Source organism: Schistocerca serialis, chromosome 11, assembly GCF_023864345.2.
Source record: "Schistocerca serialis cubense isolate TAMUIC-IGC-003099 chromosome 11, iqSchSeri2.2, whole genome shotgun sequence".
NCBI classification, from domain to species: domain Eukaryota; kingdom Metazoa; phylum Arthropoda; class Insecta; order Orthoptera; family Acrididae; genus Schistocerca; species Schistocerca serialis.
Genome location: NC_064648.1, coordinates 39,076,907 through 39,090,939, shown reverse-complemented (window position 1 = coordinate 39,090,939; position 14,033 = coordinate 39,076,907). Strand labels below are relative to the sequence as shown.

General features: G+C 37.5%; 1 protein-coding gene across 2 annotated transcripts in view; it reads right to left on the bottom strand.

Annotated features, from left to right (window-relative positions):
- LOC126427372 (histone-lysine N-methyltransferase eggless-like) overlaps positions 1-14,033 on the bottom strand; it is a 377,652-nt gene that overhangs the window by 123,018 nt on the left and 240,601 nt on the right. The gene's annotated exons all lie outside the window — the stretch shown is intronic.

The following is a 14,033-nucleotide window of genomic DNA, read 5'->3' as shown; positions in this document are numbered from 1 at the left end:
AGAAATCGTAGTGAAATGCAGTTCAACTTACAGAGGCTTGACACGTGGAACACATGCTGGTCGCCAAATTTTGATACAATCCAGCATAATGTATTGAGGAAAATTAAACGCAAAGGTCCAGTATTTTTTGATTACATCAGGGGTGGATAGTTACAATCATACAAATTTGTACATAAATAATGTGAAATTAAATGACAACAGAAAACTAGGTGTATGAAAGAAAGGTGGTAAACAGATACACTGCAACAAGCCTAATGAAATGTAATTACACAAGAAAGTGCAGCATATAATGTTTAATCACAGGTTGAATCTGCCAACCAGAGTATCACAGAGATTCTAAATTAATTCCAAAGTTGAAATTAACATATAAGTGTTGTGCATCATGAAGAGTCTTATTTCTAAAATTCTGAGAAAATATGTTAAACAAAGATCAAAACAACATATTGCTTCCTGCCTCATCTCATATTGGTGCAAAACTATTTGCAGACCTCGAAATCTGTGAAAACTTCCATCAAAATCGATACAAGATGCCCAAGCCACCATCTGCTGCACATATCTAACTGGCTTCCTGAGAATAAATAGAGATGAAGACTCTTTCACTGCCTTCAAGTGCCTCTGTGCCTCCTTTCAACCTTTTGCACTATTTTATAACTTAATGTATGATAAACACTCATCAATGTAAACTGTTTGGATCAACTACTATTATATATTCCTAATATACTACTAGGGATCAATGTTATCCCAAATAGAAAAGTATTTGCTGTAGCCTGTATCCACACCCCTATTTTGGTTATTATATGACACATCTACTTAGGTAAGTGAGCTGCTGGTTGAACATGGTGCTGAAACCAGCCATCTAACAATATAAAAGTGCAACAATACAGTAAAGCAAGTAACTTTTTTCCAGTTATTATTTTTCAATTACTTTTTTCTAGTTATTATTTTCTCTTTCAAATTCTAAAGGTGGCAGGGGTAAAATACAGGGAGCGAAAGGCTATTTACAATTTGTACAGAAACCAGATGGCAGTTATAAGAGTCAAGGGGCATGAAAGGGAAGCAGCGGTTGGGAAGGGAGTGAGGCAGGTTGTAGCCTGTCCCCGATGTTACTCAATCTGTATATTGAGCAAGCAGTAAAGGAAACAAAAGAAAAATTCGCAGTAGGTATTAAAATCCATGGAGAAGAAATAAAAACGTTGAGGTTCGCCGATGACATTGGAATTATCTCAGAGACAGCAAAGGATTTGGAAGAGCAGTTGAACGGAATAGACAGTGTCTTGAAAGGAGGATATAAGATGAACATCAACAAAAGCCAAACAAGGATAATGGAATGCAGTCGAATGCTGAGGGAATTAGATTAGGAAATGAGACACTTAAAGTAGTAAAGGAGTTTTGCTATTTGGGGAGCAAAATAACTGATGATGGTCAAAGTAGAGAGGATATAAAATTTAGACTGGCAATGGCAAGGAAAGTGTTTCTGAAGAAGAGAAATTTGTTTACATCTAGTATAGATTTAAGCGTGAGGAAGTCGTTTCTGAAAGTATTTGTATGGAGTGTAGCCATGTATGGAAGTGAAACATGGACAATAAATAGTTTAGACAAGAAGAGAATAGAAGCTTTCGAAATGTGGTGCTACAGAAGAATGCTGAAGATTAGATGGGTAGATCACATAACTAATGAGGAGGGGACCAGTTGGTAGGACATGTTCTGAGGCATCAAGGGATTACAAATTTAGCATTGGAGGGCAGCGTGGAGGGTAAAAATCACACAGGGAGACCAAGAGATGAATACACCAAGCAGATTCAGAAGGATGTAGGTTGCAGTAAGTACTGGGAGATGAAGAAGCTTGCACAGGATAGAGTAGCATGGAGAGCTGCTTCAAACCAGTCTCAGGACTGAAGACAACAACGTTTTCCCCATTTACAGAAAATAAGATGGTACACTGAAATGCCAAAGAACCAGGTACGAACATGTCTATTCAAATACAGGGAGATGTAAACAAGCAAGACTATAGTGCTGCAGTCAGCAATGCCTATATAACACACCAAGTGTCTGATGCAGTTGTTAGATCAGTTACTGCTTCTACAATGGCAGGTTATCAAGATTTAAGTGAGTGAATGTGGTGTTATAGTCAGTGTAAGAGCGATGGGACACAGTATCTCCCAAGTAGAGATGAAGTGGGGATTTTCCCATAGAACCATTACACAAGAGTACCATTAATATCAGGAATCTGGTAAGACTTCAAATCTTTGACATCGCTGAAACCAGAAGAAGATCCTGCAGGAACAGGACCATGATGATTGATGAGAATCATCCAATACACACACACACACACACACACACACACACACACACACACACACACACAGAGTAACATTACTGCTCTCGTTTACTTCTAAATTATTTGTGTTCTGCCAGAGCTATTACTTACTATATGGTTTCTTTTGTTTAGTAAATGCTACAATAGATGCTTAAATAAAAAGAAGCAGTGATATGTTGATATAACGATTCTGCAATATCCAGAAGAAAGTGTGGTGTTAAAGTGAGCCATCATATAAAATGCTAGTTGTTGTTATTGTTGTTCTTCTCATTTCCAATCCAAAGTTAGCTTCATGCAGCTCTCCACACCAGAGACTTCAAGAAGAATGTAAAAACTCCTACTTGTAGAAGAGAACAACCTGAAAGGTGTGTATATTACTGAGCAAACAGTTTAATAAGTTAGAATTGTAAAATGCTGACATGAATATTTAAGAAGAATTGAAGAACTGATAGAGATCTACTTCACAGAAGTTGAATAATGGTCCTGTAGAAATGTAGGAACACACAAAGTAATAATGAACTTATGACTCAAATTAGGACATAGGTTGAAACCAACATTTACATAAATTGTAAATTTGGAGATAGCTTTTTAACAATATTGACATGTGTGTACTCTTTGGAATTCTGAAGGTAAGAAGGATAAACTGCAGAGTGCAAAAAGTTACCTGTAATTTGCACAGGTACCAGACTGCAACTAATAACTAAAGAACATGGAAGGGAAGCATAGGTGTGGACGACATAAGAGAGGAATTTAGCATCTTGAAGTTATTTAATCTGCACTTTGAACAAGCAGTTAGTAAAAATAGAGAAATATTTGGAAATGGAATTTAAATCTGGGAGATGATATAACTCTTTGAGGTTTGCTGATAACACTGCAATTTTGTCAGTGACAGAAAAGTAGATGAAAGATCAGTCAAACATAAAGCATATCATCATGGAAAGAGATTGTAAGATAAACCTCAACCAAAGTATAACAGTCATAAAGGAATATAGCTGAATTAAATCAGGTGAACTGATAGAATTAAATTAGGAATTGATACTAAAAGTGCAGAAGTGTTTTGTTATTTGGGCAACAAAATAGTTCATGACTGTGAAGATGAGAGAACACAAAGTCCAGGCAGGCAACAGCAAGAAAAGTGTTTCCAAAAAAGAGAGATTTATTAAAACTGAATGTAGATTAAAGTGTCAACATCAACTTTTCTACATGTGAAATCTGTATTTCCCACAGTAATGTATGGTTCTACAAGTCTTGTATTTCTTGTCTAGCCATTCCTTGTTTAACATTCACCACTTAGTCTCACTTTTAGACACCTGTATTCCCTTTTGCCTATTTCATTTTTATAATTTCTCCTTTATTTAATTAGTTTCAATATCTCATGTGTAACCCAAGAATTTCTTGTGGATTGTACCTCCTCACCTATTTGATCATCAGCTGCTTTTAGTGTTTCATCCCTTCATGCTATCCATTCAATATCTGCTGTATTCATTTCTCTGGTTTCAGTTAAACATTGCCTAACACTTCCTTTGAAACTATGAACAACACCCTGGTCCCATATCATTAATTTTCTACCTACCTGAAATTTTTTCACTTTTAATCTGCTTTTCATAATCAATAAATTTTGATCAGAGTCCACATCTGCGCATGGAAATGTTTTGCAGTTTAATATCAGGGTTCAAAATATTCATACTGCCATTATGTACTCCATCTGAAACTTTCTGACATTTCCAGTTCTCTTTGATAAATGAAAATCAAGGTTCAAAATATTGATCTTACAATTATGTAATCTATCTGAAGCCTTCTGGTATTTCCAGGTGTCTTCCGTAAAAACAATTATATTTTATGATTCTTAAGCGAGATGGCTTCTCCTTTCATTCCTCTCCCCCACTCCATAGTCTCTTACTTTGTCTATTTCTTGTTATCTTCTTACTGTCAAAATGCAAGCCTCATGACAAATATTTGCCCCTCTTACATATCTCAGTTTCATCTTTTCATCTTTGAAACTAATCAGAATATAAACATTAACTATTGTAGTGGGTGTGATCTTTGTTTCTATCTCGGCTACAATAATGCATTCAGTAGGCTATTCATAGTAGCATCAGTGCATTCCTACTTTTTCATCCATTATTAGATCTACTCCTGCAATACCACTACTTGATTTTGTTTCTTTTCAGATGGGCCCACAGTATGCATTACATGCTGAACAACATGTTAAGAATTTCTCCATTTTCTGCTATAGAAAACAGAAAATACTTAATATGTCATTCACTTGACTTTATGCTGATAAGACTCTACTGAGCTAAGCGGAAGTCCTGTTCTTCCTGCAATCAAACTTAACCAGTTCCCACTACATCTGAATTCAACCTATCCACTTCCACTTTGAAATTCTAGAACCCCCTTAGCAAGCCCTAAACATGTTTAGTTTCTGCTGATGACATCATCTTCCTGAGCAGTCCCCAGCTGAAAATATGCTTGGAATATATTTACCCAAGAGTATGCCATACACAAGAGTTGCAGATCTTCTGTACAAGCAAGTCATGTTGACTAATGTTACAAGGCCAAGTCAGTCAACCATCTACACTGTTGCCACTGCCATTACCAGCAAAACCTACTGTACCTGTTCAGAAATCATGTTTCTCTAGTCTGTCCACAGATATCCCTCTGATGCTGTCACACCTACAGTGTGCGTATGTGCATCATAGAGACATGCAGACCAAGGTTCATGTTTCAGAGAGAGAGAAGAAGATACAAGTTACATGAGGTGATGGCATAAATGGAAGCTTACTTACATGTCACTGACATGACAGTCATTTGAAAGGGTTAGGAGGGGTGGGGAGGGGAGGAGGGAGGGAGGGAGAGAGAGGGAGAGAGAGGGAGAGAGGGGGAGAGAGGGGGGAGAGGGAGGGAGAGGGGGGAGAGAGAGGGGGGAGAGGGAGAGAGAGGGGGGAGAGGGAGAGAGAGGGGGGAGAGGGAGAGAGAGGGGGGAGAGGGAGAGAGAGGGGGAGAGGGAGAGAGAGGGGGGAGAAGGGGAGAGGGAGAGAGAGGGGGGAGAAGGGGAGAGGGAGAGAGAGGGGGGAGAAGGGGAGAGGGAGAGAGGGGGGGAGAAGGGGGGAGAGGGAGAGAGAGGGGGGAGAAGGGGAGAGGGAGAGAGAGGGGGGAGAAGGGGGGAGGGAGAGAGAGGGGGGAGAAGGGGGGAGAGAGAGAGAGAGAGAGAGAGAGAGAGAGAGAGAGAGAGAGAGAGAGAGAGAGAGAGAGAGAGGACACATGTTACAGAGATTGAATAATATTCCACCCGGCAAAGAAACTTATGAAAAAAGAATTACATAGAAACGATACAACCCATATCCAAAAGCAATGGTTATACCACTCACATACTACAAAGACTCAACCATAAAATCAACACACAACTACAGAAGAATGAAAAAAAAAAGCAAAGAACACAAACACCACAAAACCCCACGAACAATACAGACACTACAGTAAACACAGAAACGCAAAGCAGTAACACTCATGACATGACTAACAGAATGAAAACAAACAAACACAAATCAACACACAGAATAGCAAACATATTGAAGAATCATCAATTATGCATTGCTTAACCCTTGAGCAGGTGCACCTGTGCACAGAGTGCGCCAAATTTATATAATCAGCATATCCAACATGTTGGCAACAATGTAGACCTTTGAAACTCGACATATTCTTTAATTATTGTTCTGACAAATTATGTGCACTGCAGTAATTGTCAGTGCTAAGGAATTTGTTAAACAGAGAATTTACTGCAATGCTGTCACCTCTGGTGCACTCAGTGCACTGCGCGACTGGTCATGTAAGAATTTTTTTACATCTTCGAACATAGCGGTTATTTTATGTATGACATTCATATGGCCTGTGTTCAATATAAATTTTTATTTAAGGACAAGAAAGTGTTTAACTAATGAAGAACTCAAATGGCTCTTGAATGAAGATCCAGATTTTATGAAAGATGCAGACACTATATCGGATGATGATACTGATGACGAAGTGAAGGTAATTACCCATAGTGACCATGACACTGAAACTGAACAAGAGTATGAGTCAGATTAAAATGAAGACAATAATTGTCAACCAGGTTCTATTGGGGAATGGTTGGTGGGAAGAGACAAAACTTGTAAATGGAGGAAAAGTACTAGCTCTACCACAAGCAAAACGAGAAGGAAGAATATTGTAAGAATTTTTCCTGGACCCCAGGCTACTGCCAGGGATGTAGCAGCTGAGATTTCTGGATTCCTCAAGATAATTAACATGGAAATGATCAATACTATTGTGATATATATGTATATATAAACAAATATATTCATCTCAAACCAGATCGTGGCTACAATCTCAGCAAGGCTTCGGACCTCGCATTGAATGATATTAAGAAGACTCTCAGTAAGAAGTATGAACTGGCGACCAGGGCAGATGTAGCAAGCACATAGACGCTACGACATATTATGACACCCACGTGTTCGCGACCACAGGCGCGCGAGTGCGGACGGCGAAGAGAGCACCCCGCGGGAGGGAGAGGATTTAAATCTGCCGCCCGTACTCAGGAGCTCAGTTCTTCAGCGCACCTGACGATGGTGACATGTCTGATCACCAAAATATTGTGCCCTTTGGACATTATGAACCGGCAGTATACCCATGGACTGTTCGAGCAACAAATACGCTGGGAGAAACTGAAGAATCACAATTAAAATCTTGGTTGGTTTTCTCTTTCAGCATTTGTATTAAATCATAACCTTCATTGCAGGCCATGTTGTATGAACCATGAAGGCAGACATTTCAAAACTAGATCTAATGGAAATATAAGAAGCTGGAAATATGACAATAGCCATTCTGCCTCTGCCCAACACCTGAAAGTCGACAATACTACAAATTGTAGACATTTACACACACACACACACACACACACACACACACACACACACACACACACACACATACACACATATGGTTTGACACCATCAGAAAGTGTAAGTAACACCAAATGATAATTTAACCTTATGAAAATTTTGCTGCAGAAGTTGTTTCTAACCTGAAAAGCAAAAGACTAACAAGAAAACACTGGTATATAGTAACATTTTTGTAATTATTGCGTAATGAATTTATTATACACATAGAACAAACATGTATTAGAGGCCAATTAAGATGTTTCAGACATAAAATAAGTGAAGCATATATGGCAAAAAACAAACAGCCTGTAATTTGGTTGCAAAGATGGACTACGCCTCCATGAACACTGAAATACCAAATGAGTAAGGAAAATTTGATAAAAATAACAATCTTTGTTAATAAACTGATGTGCACAAGTGTCTCATTGGGTGTTGAGAGAAAACTGCCTAACATTTACATGTATGTAGATCTTATGTGTGCACCCAATAACACTGACAAGTCTGATATCTGCAGTGAGGGCATTGATGACCATGCTGTTGAGTGTGCTAAATCCAACATTATCATTATCATCACCACCATCACTATCACCAAAACCACCACTACCACCACCACCTCTTATGTCTGAATCAAACAAAACTGCAAGAGATAATAAAGTAATCACAAAATCTGAAAACCACAAATTTGTTTCAAAACCACAAAAATGAGAGTGAGTTCAAAATTTTCTGTACTGCCTACTACGTTATCACATTTTGTTGAAAACAAAAAGAAGTGAACCAAATCAAATTGTAAACATTTGTTTACCCTGAAACTTATTGTAATATTATGCTATTTTACTCTTGTAACGACAATATACAACAACATGCACCATACATCAGTCAGCTATGGGTGAATGGTTTCCTTTCCATTTTATTTCTTAATAGATACACTTATTGTTTTCACAGATCCATAGTGAGGATATCATCATATAAAGCAGGACGTGCCACATAAAGAAAAATACATAGACCATATTTACAGAAGATCCTAATCAATACACTTGGCAATCATACACATGGACATCTGCACAAATAAGAAGTATGGGCACAGAATGCTCAATATTTCAAAACTGATCATGGGTTTCAGGTGTTATTTGAATTAATAATGCACTGAACTATGGCTTATCTGTGACTATTTTGAGCAACTTAATCATCATGATTTCATTCTATATGGAAGACACCAACAAAGATTTTGTATTGACTATGACATCAACAAATTACAAGACCGTCACATTTAATGCTCTCTTAACTTTCAGTGGCATAAGTAAAAAACCAACTTTGGGTTTATATACATCATGAAGTTCATGGGAGCAACCCAACATCAGTAAGTTATAAGCACAAATAATGAGTTAAGCATGTGAACAGTTTGTCATGAGTAGTACACTGAAATACCTATGTAAAAGTTTGGTGGTTGCACATCTGTCATTTTATACTCAATGATTCTGCCTTATTTTTGTTGAGATAACTGTCACATCATTTACTAGGATATTTTATGTATGGTTCCCTCTGACTTTGTACGGCTCACACTTTTTAATGGCATTTAATTTACAGTGAAGTTTTTTGCGTGTTGGCATTGCACACCATGGAGGGAATCTGAAGAGCAGGTCCATTAGAAATTCAGAACAGTATCATCAAAATTAGTGAGCTGTTGTCATCTTTTCTGAACCTATAATGGTCATAAAATTTATAGGTCGAATATGATCACACACAACCAACAGCCTATAGATTATATTACAATGAGAACAAAATCTGCTGAAAGTGCTGCTTTATGAGATTTCTGAAAGTGTCCCAACTTGATGTAGAGTCTTGAAATTCACTTTACTCAAGTCATCACTGACCTCAGTTACTTTATCTGCATCTGTACACAATGCTGTGTTGCCAGTATGGCAACATGCTGATATGTTATGTGACTGAATGCCTTGAGAAGACCTGCTTGCCATTCCTGGATAGCAGAGCTGCAGTATTAGCCAAAGTGCACCAGGTCAATCAGTTTCTACAAGTGATACTAGTCTTGACTGTCGCATGACCTGATAGATTTCAAGGGAAGACAAAATTTATGGTTTTTATAATATTGTGCAGTGCGTTTGTACATTATTTACCTGTCTCCTCTATGTAAGATGTGAAATTACAGCATTCCTCTAGGAGTACTGGACAAATCTCATTACTGAACTACTACTAATTTTACAATGTTTCACATTATTTTAGGGTACCTTGACAAGGTACTTTCCACAGGAGCTACATAGATTTTTGATGTGCTAGTGACAATTTGACACTCTGACAGCATCCTTGAAGTTCACGAAGTCTTCTATAATCTGTCTTCTATAATTCTTCTTAGGTCACCACATAAGACAACCATCATGTAAACTGTAAATGTTAGTAGTCCAATTATGTTACTGTTGTCAAATAACAACTGAAGTATGTGCTTCAATGCTACATCCCAAAACTCTGGACAAAACACTGATCCCTGTGGACAGTCTTCCAATATGATCTCCATCATTTCCTTTCCGGGGCATATAAAAGATGCATGTCTCCCATGGAAACAGCCTCTGGATACTTCAACTTCCTAAACTAGCCAAAAGAAGATGACAGCCATAACTTATTGATAGTGTTAGCAATACCTGTCCCCACTGCAAGAGCACACACAAAATAAATGTCTGTTGTTAGTGATACTGCCTTATTTATTGAATTTTCAGTTGATCTGCCACTTCTAAATCTGCAATGCTGATGGCTCACACCAGTGTATGATCTTGTATTCTTTTGATTAACAGGTTTCAAATAACTTGCCAAGAGCAAACAGGAAACAATTTGGTATATTGTATTCAGGAATAGTCACAAACTTCTCTTGCCTTTTACTAATAATCACTACCTTAGCAGAGACATTTACAGTACATCTTCCACAGATAGTTATATAGTAAGACATGTAAGGCTTGTATTACTCCTATTTGGAGTCTGCCCAGTCCAAAAGATTTTTCTTTTCCAGTTTTAAAACTGCAGATCTTTTGACTTGCTCTGTTCCGCACTGTAAGGAAGCATTGTTTCTATTAGGACGGAATCTGACAACAAGTTTCTGTTAACTTCTCATCCTTTCTTTTGAGTGTGGGGCAAGACTGTTAGTGATAAAATTTTCTTGCTGACTTATGTATGGTATTCCCCAAGGACTGGTTGGAAAGTTAGTTTCCACAAATTGTCTCCATTAGCAAGTTTGTTTTCATAATTCTTACTAAAATGTTGTTTAACATGGCCATATGTGTGCAGCCCTCAGATTCATTCTTCTTGGGTGATGCTTCTCTGGCTGAGTTTCCTAGATCTCTTTGTTCAGTATCTTAATTTCTGTTGTGTTGGTAAAGATACAAGGTGCACCTCTACAAGTTCCTCTCATGAAAGATATTGACACCTCCACTGCCCTATGTATAGCAACTGTTAGTTCTTGTGCTTTACAGTCTGCATGACCACCCAGCAATATAGTTCCTGGACAATGAAACACCCTTCACATCCCTTTCTAGTTAACATTCTTAACGTTGTATATTGCAATTATACAAACGTTTTTAGTGGTGTCTTGGGTTTTCCTTCCAGTGATGATATTGTGATCAGTCAGTGCTGCTCCACTCAGCCTTCCAGGGTTTCACATAATGTGTCACTGACAAAGTTTGCTAGTGGGACATTTATGTTTGAAACTGCACCAACTTTGCCTCTGTATGTTGGCAGACTGTGTATGTATTCAATACCTCCTGGCTCAGTTCCATGATGGTTTTACTAACTTGCACTCCAAAGTCATCAGTGGTGCAGCATAGCACAACACTAAGTTCACACTCACATCAATGCCACACGTAACAGTCCCAGCTTGTCCTAGGTGACTAATATCCTTTAACCTTGCTAAATACTCACTGATCTCATCACTAATTTGAAAACATGAAACTGGGATGCAGCTCTCCTCTCCAATAAAAAAGTTCCGTGTATGTAAAAAAGCAAGAATTTAAGCAGTTCATATTTAATTCCGATGATAATTATTAATTTATTAATTAAGTCCAAAACTAGAATGAGACAGTACTGTTGAATAAGAAAAGGTAATAATTCATGATTTCTGTCACAAAAACACTTTATCCGAATGATTGTCATCAAAATTTATTCGAAGGTGTAATAGGTCTTTATCACAATTAATCTATATCTGCATTCATGTCACAAATCAAAATCACAACAAAACTCAGATAAATACTAATTACACAATGTGTTGAAATGTATAACTGAATGTTTTTATGGTGAACTGCGACATAATCTGTGTAATATTTATTCTACTTACACCATTTATTTTTAATAAACCATATATCTTTGTAAATAATAAATACTTACCTGCAAGAGTAACATTCTGATTATGAGTCTGAGTTTAAAGACCTATCAGAGAAAGATGGGAAGCAATAGAAGACCTTGTACCATGTTGTGAATTTGCCTTGATGATGTAGAGGAGATAACACAGAGTGTACTTGCTGTAGCATACTCTCACAGTATCTGTACTGCATATCTTTAGGATACATGTGCATAGCTTCAGACTCATACAGATTCATAGAAGGATTTAACGTTGTTCATGTGTGATCTAATATGTGGTCTGTTGAAGTGGTGAGACATGTTACGTCACCCATAAGATAGAGATCAGGTCCGTGACTACATGTGTGAGAGAATAATGTGGAAACAAAAGATAACAGTGGACTATTGCAGTCTGTGAGTATAATTCTTACTGGGTACGAACTAATCACTACTCAATCCAAAACAAATTTCAAGCATACTCTTCTTATCTCTCAAATGAGCTTTCCATTTTTTACCATTCCACAAAGATGCACAAAGATTACTATATTCATATTTTGTTGTGATTTCTTGATGGATGCAAAAAGACTTTTCAGTGCCAATAAACAATATCATGCAGTATATAAACAGTTGTATTTTGTGTAATAAGTCAAAACATATTACATTTTCAAATTAATCTTTCTGTTTAACGTTACATAAAATTCTCTTATTCCAACCTGTGGCTGAACTGGATACCCTCAGTATACTTCAAATGACTTAGAAGTATGATTAATAATTACAAATACAAGGGGCATTCAAAAAGAAATGAGCTGGAGGCATAATTACAGAAACCAGTGCCTGTATGTTAGAAATATTGACCCTGGCTGTTGAGGTACTTGTCGCACTATGACACAAGATGATGAATGACTGTCTCATAAAACTCCTGGGACTGCGATGTTAACCAGTTCCAAACATACAGCTGGATGTCGACATGCGAGGTGAATCATTTGCCCCTCAGAGCTTTATTAAGGGGACCAAAAATTCCTTCCTTCTGATTCACTTCCTGCAGTACGGACAAAAGAGAATGCCCAGCATTACTCACAAACCTTGACTACCCTTTGCCAAGCGATCAAATCAAAACGACTAGGCAATTTCACCCATGGGGTCATTCTGCCCCACGACAATGCAAAGTCTCGTACAGAGAACACAGTCGCAGCACTACTACAGAAATTCAAATGGGAGGTTCTCAGCCACCCTCTATACAGTCCGGATCTCTCTCCCTGTGATTAAACCATTTTTGGTTCCCTTTTCTGCACTCATGTGGATGATGACATCCAGCTGTACGTGTGGAACTGGTTAACATAGCAGCTGCGGGAATTTTATGAGACAGCCATTCACCGCCTTGTATCACAGTGGAACAAGTGTCTCAACAGCCAGGGTCAATACTTCTAATATACAGGTACTGTATGCCTCCAACTTGTTTCTTTTTGGACGCGCCTTACATAACACAGTTAAAAAGCAACATTTTTTGAAACCCAACACATAACAATGAAAGGACCTGTCATCTGTTATAATCAATCACATCTATGTTTCAGTTTTAATTTCTTTTCGGAAAATTAAAGCACAAATTTCTAGCATATGTAATATCTGAGTGGTACATGCCACCAATGATTGCTGCCCTCAGAACAACTTGAATCTGTCCTTAAGGTGTTGCATGTAAGAAAAATATGAATATAGGATGAAATGAATTGCTGTGGTTGTGTGCACTAATTGAACAAATGCAAACTTGGTACATATATGGCTTATTCTCTGAAATGAAAATATTACATTATTAGCAATCACAAAAATGGTGATCAGATTATGGGAGAGTAATGGGTGACGCACAAGTACAACATACTAACTAGGAATGATATACTGTTCGAGCAGGACAGGAGTGCAAGTGTAAAGTGGGAGGATTATATTTAAATAATCAAAATCAACTACAATCAGTATTGAGTCCAAAGTTTTCAAGGTTACTTTTCCCAACTACTATAAGAATGGGCTAAATTTTTGATTATATGTGTCAAATGTACATGCATAGTGGTTTACAAAGTAATAAAATGAGGTACCCCATTAGCTTTATTTAACTACCACAGCATTGCGCAGACATTAACAAATGTCTAAGGCATATCTGTTATTTGCATAATTCTCTATTTCTATTTCTAATCCAATCAAAACCAACCAACTATTCAGTGAGATGCAAAAAATGAAGACCTTTCACTTTAATGTATACCTCACAAAATGCCAAAATTTCATTTGGAAGCTGGTTTGATAACTGAATGTTATAGCAGATCAGCTAACTTGCAAGCAATGAGTGTGCAAACAACTGCATCGTTTGTGATGAAAACAGTAAAATCAGTATCAATGATAAATATTGGCTATCTGAGTACACATCTACATGTTTACAGCACACTAATTGCCATACAAACTTCTACAATAACTGCAGATATAAGCAA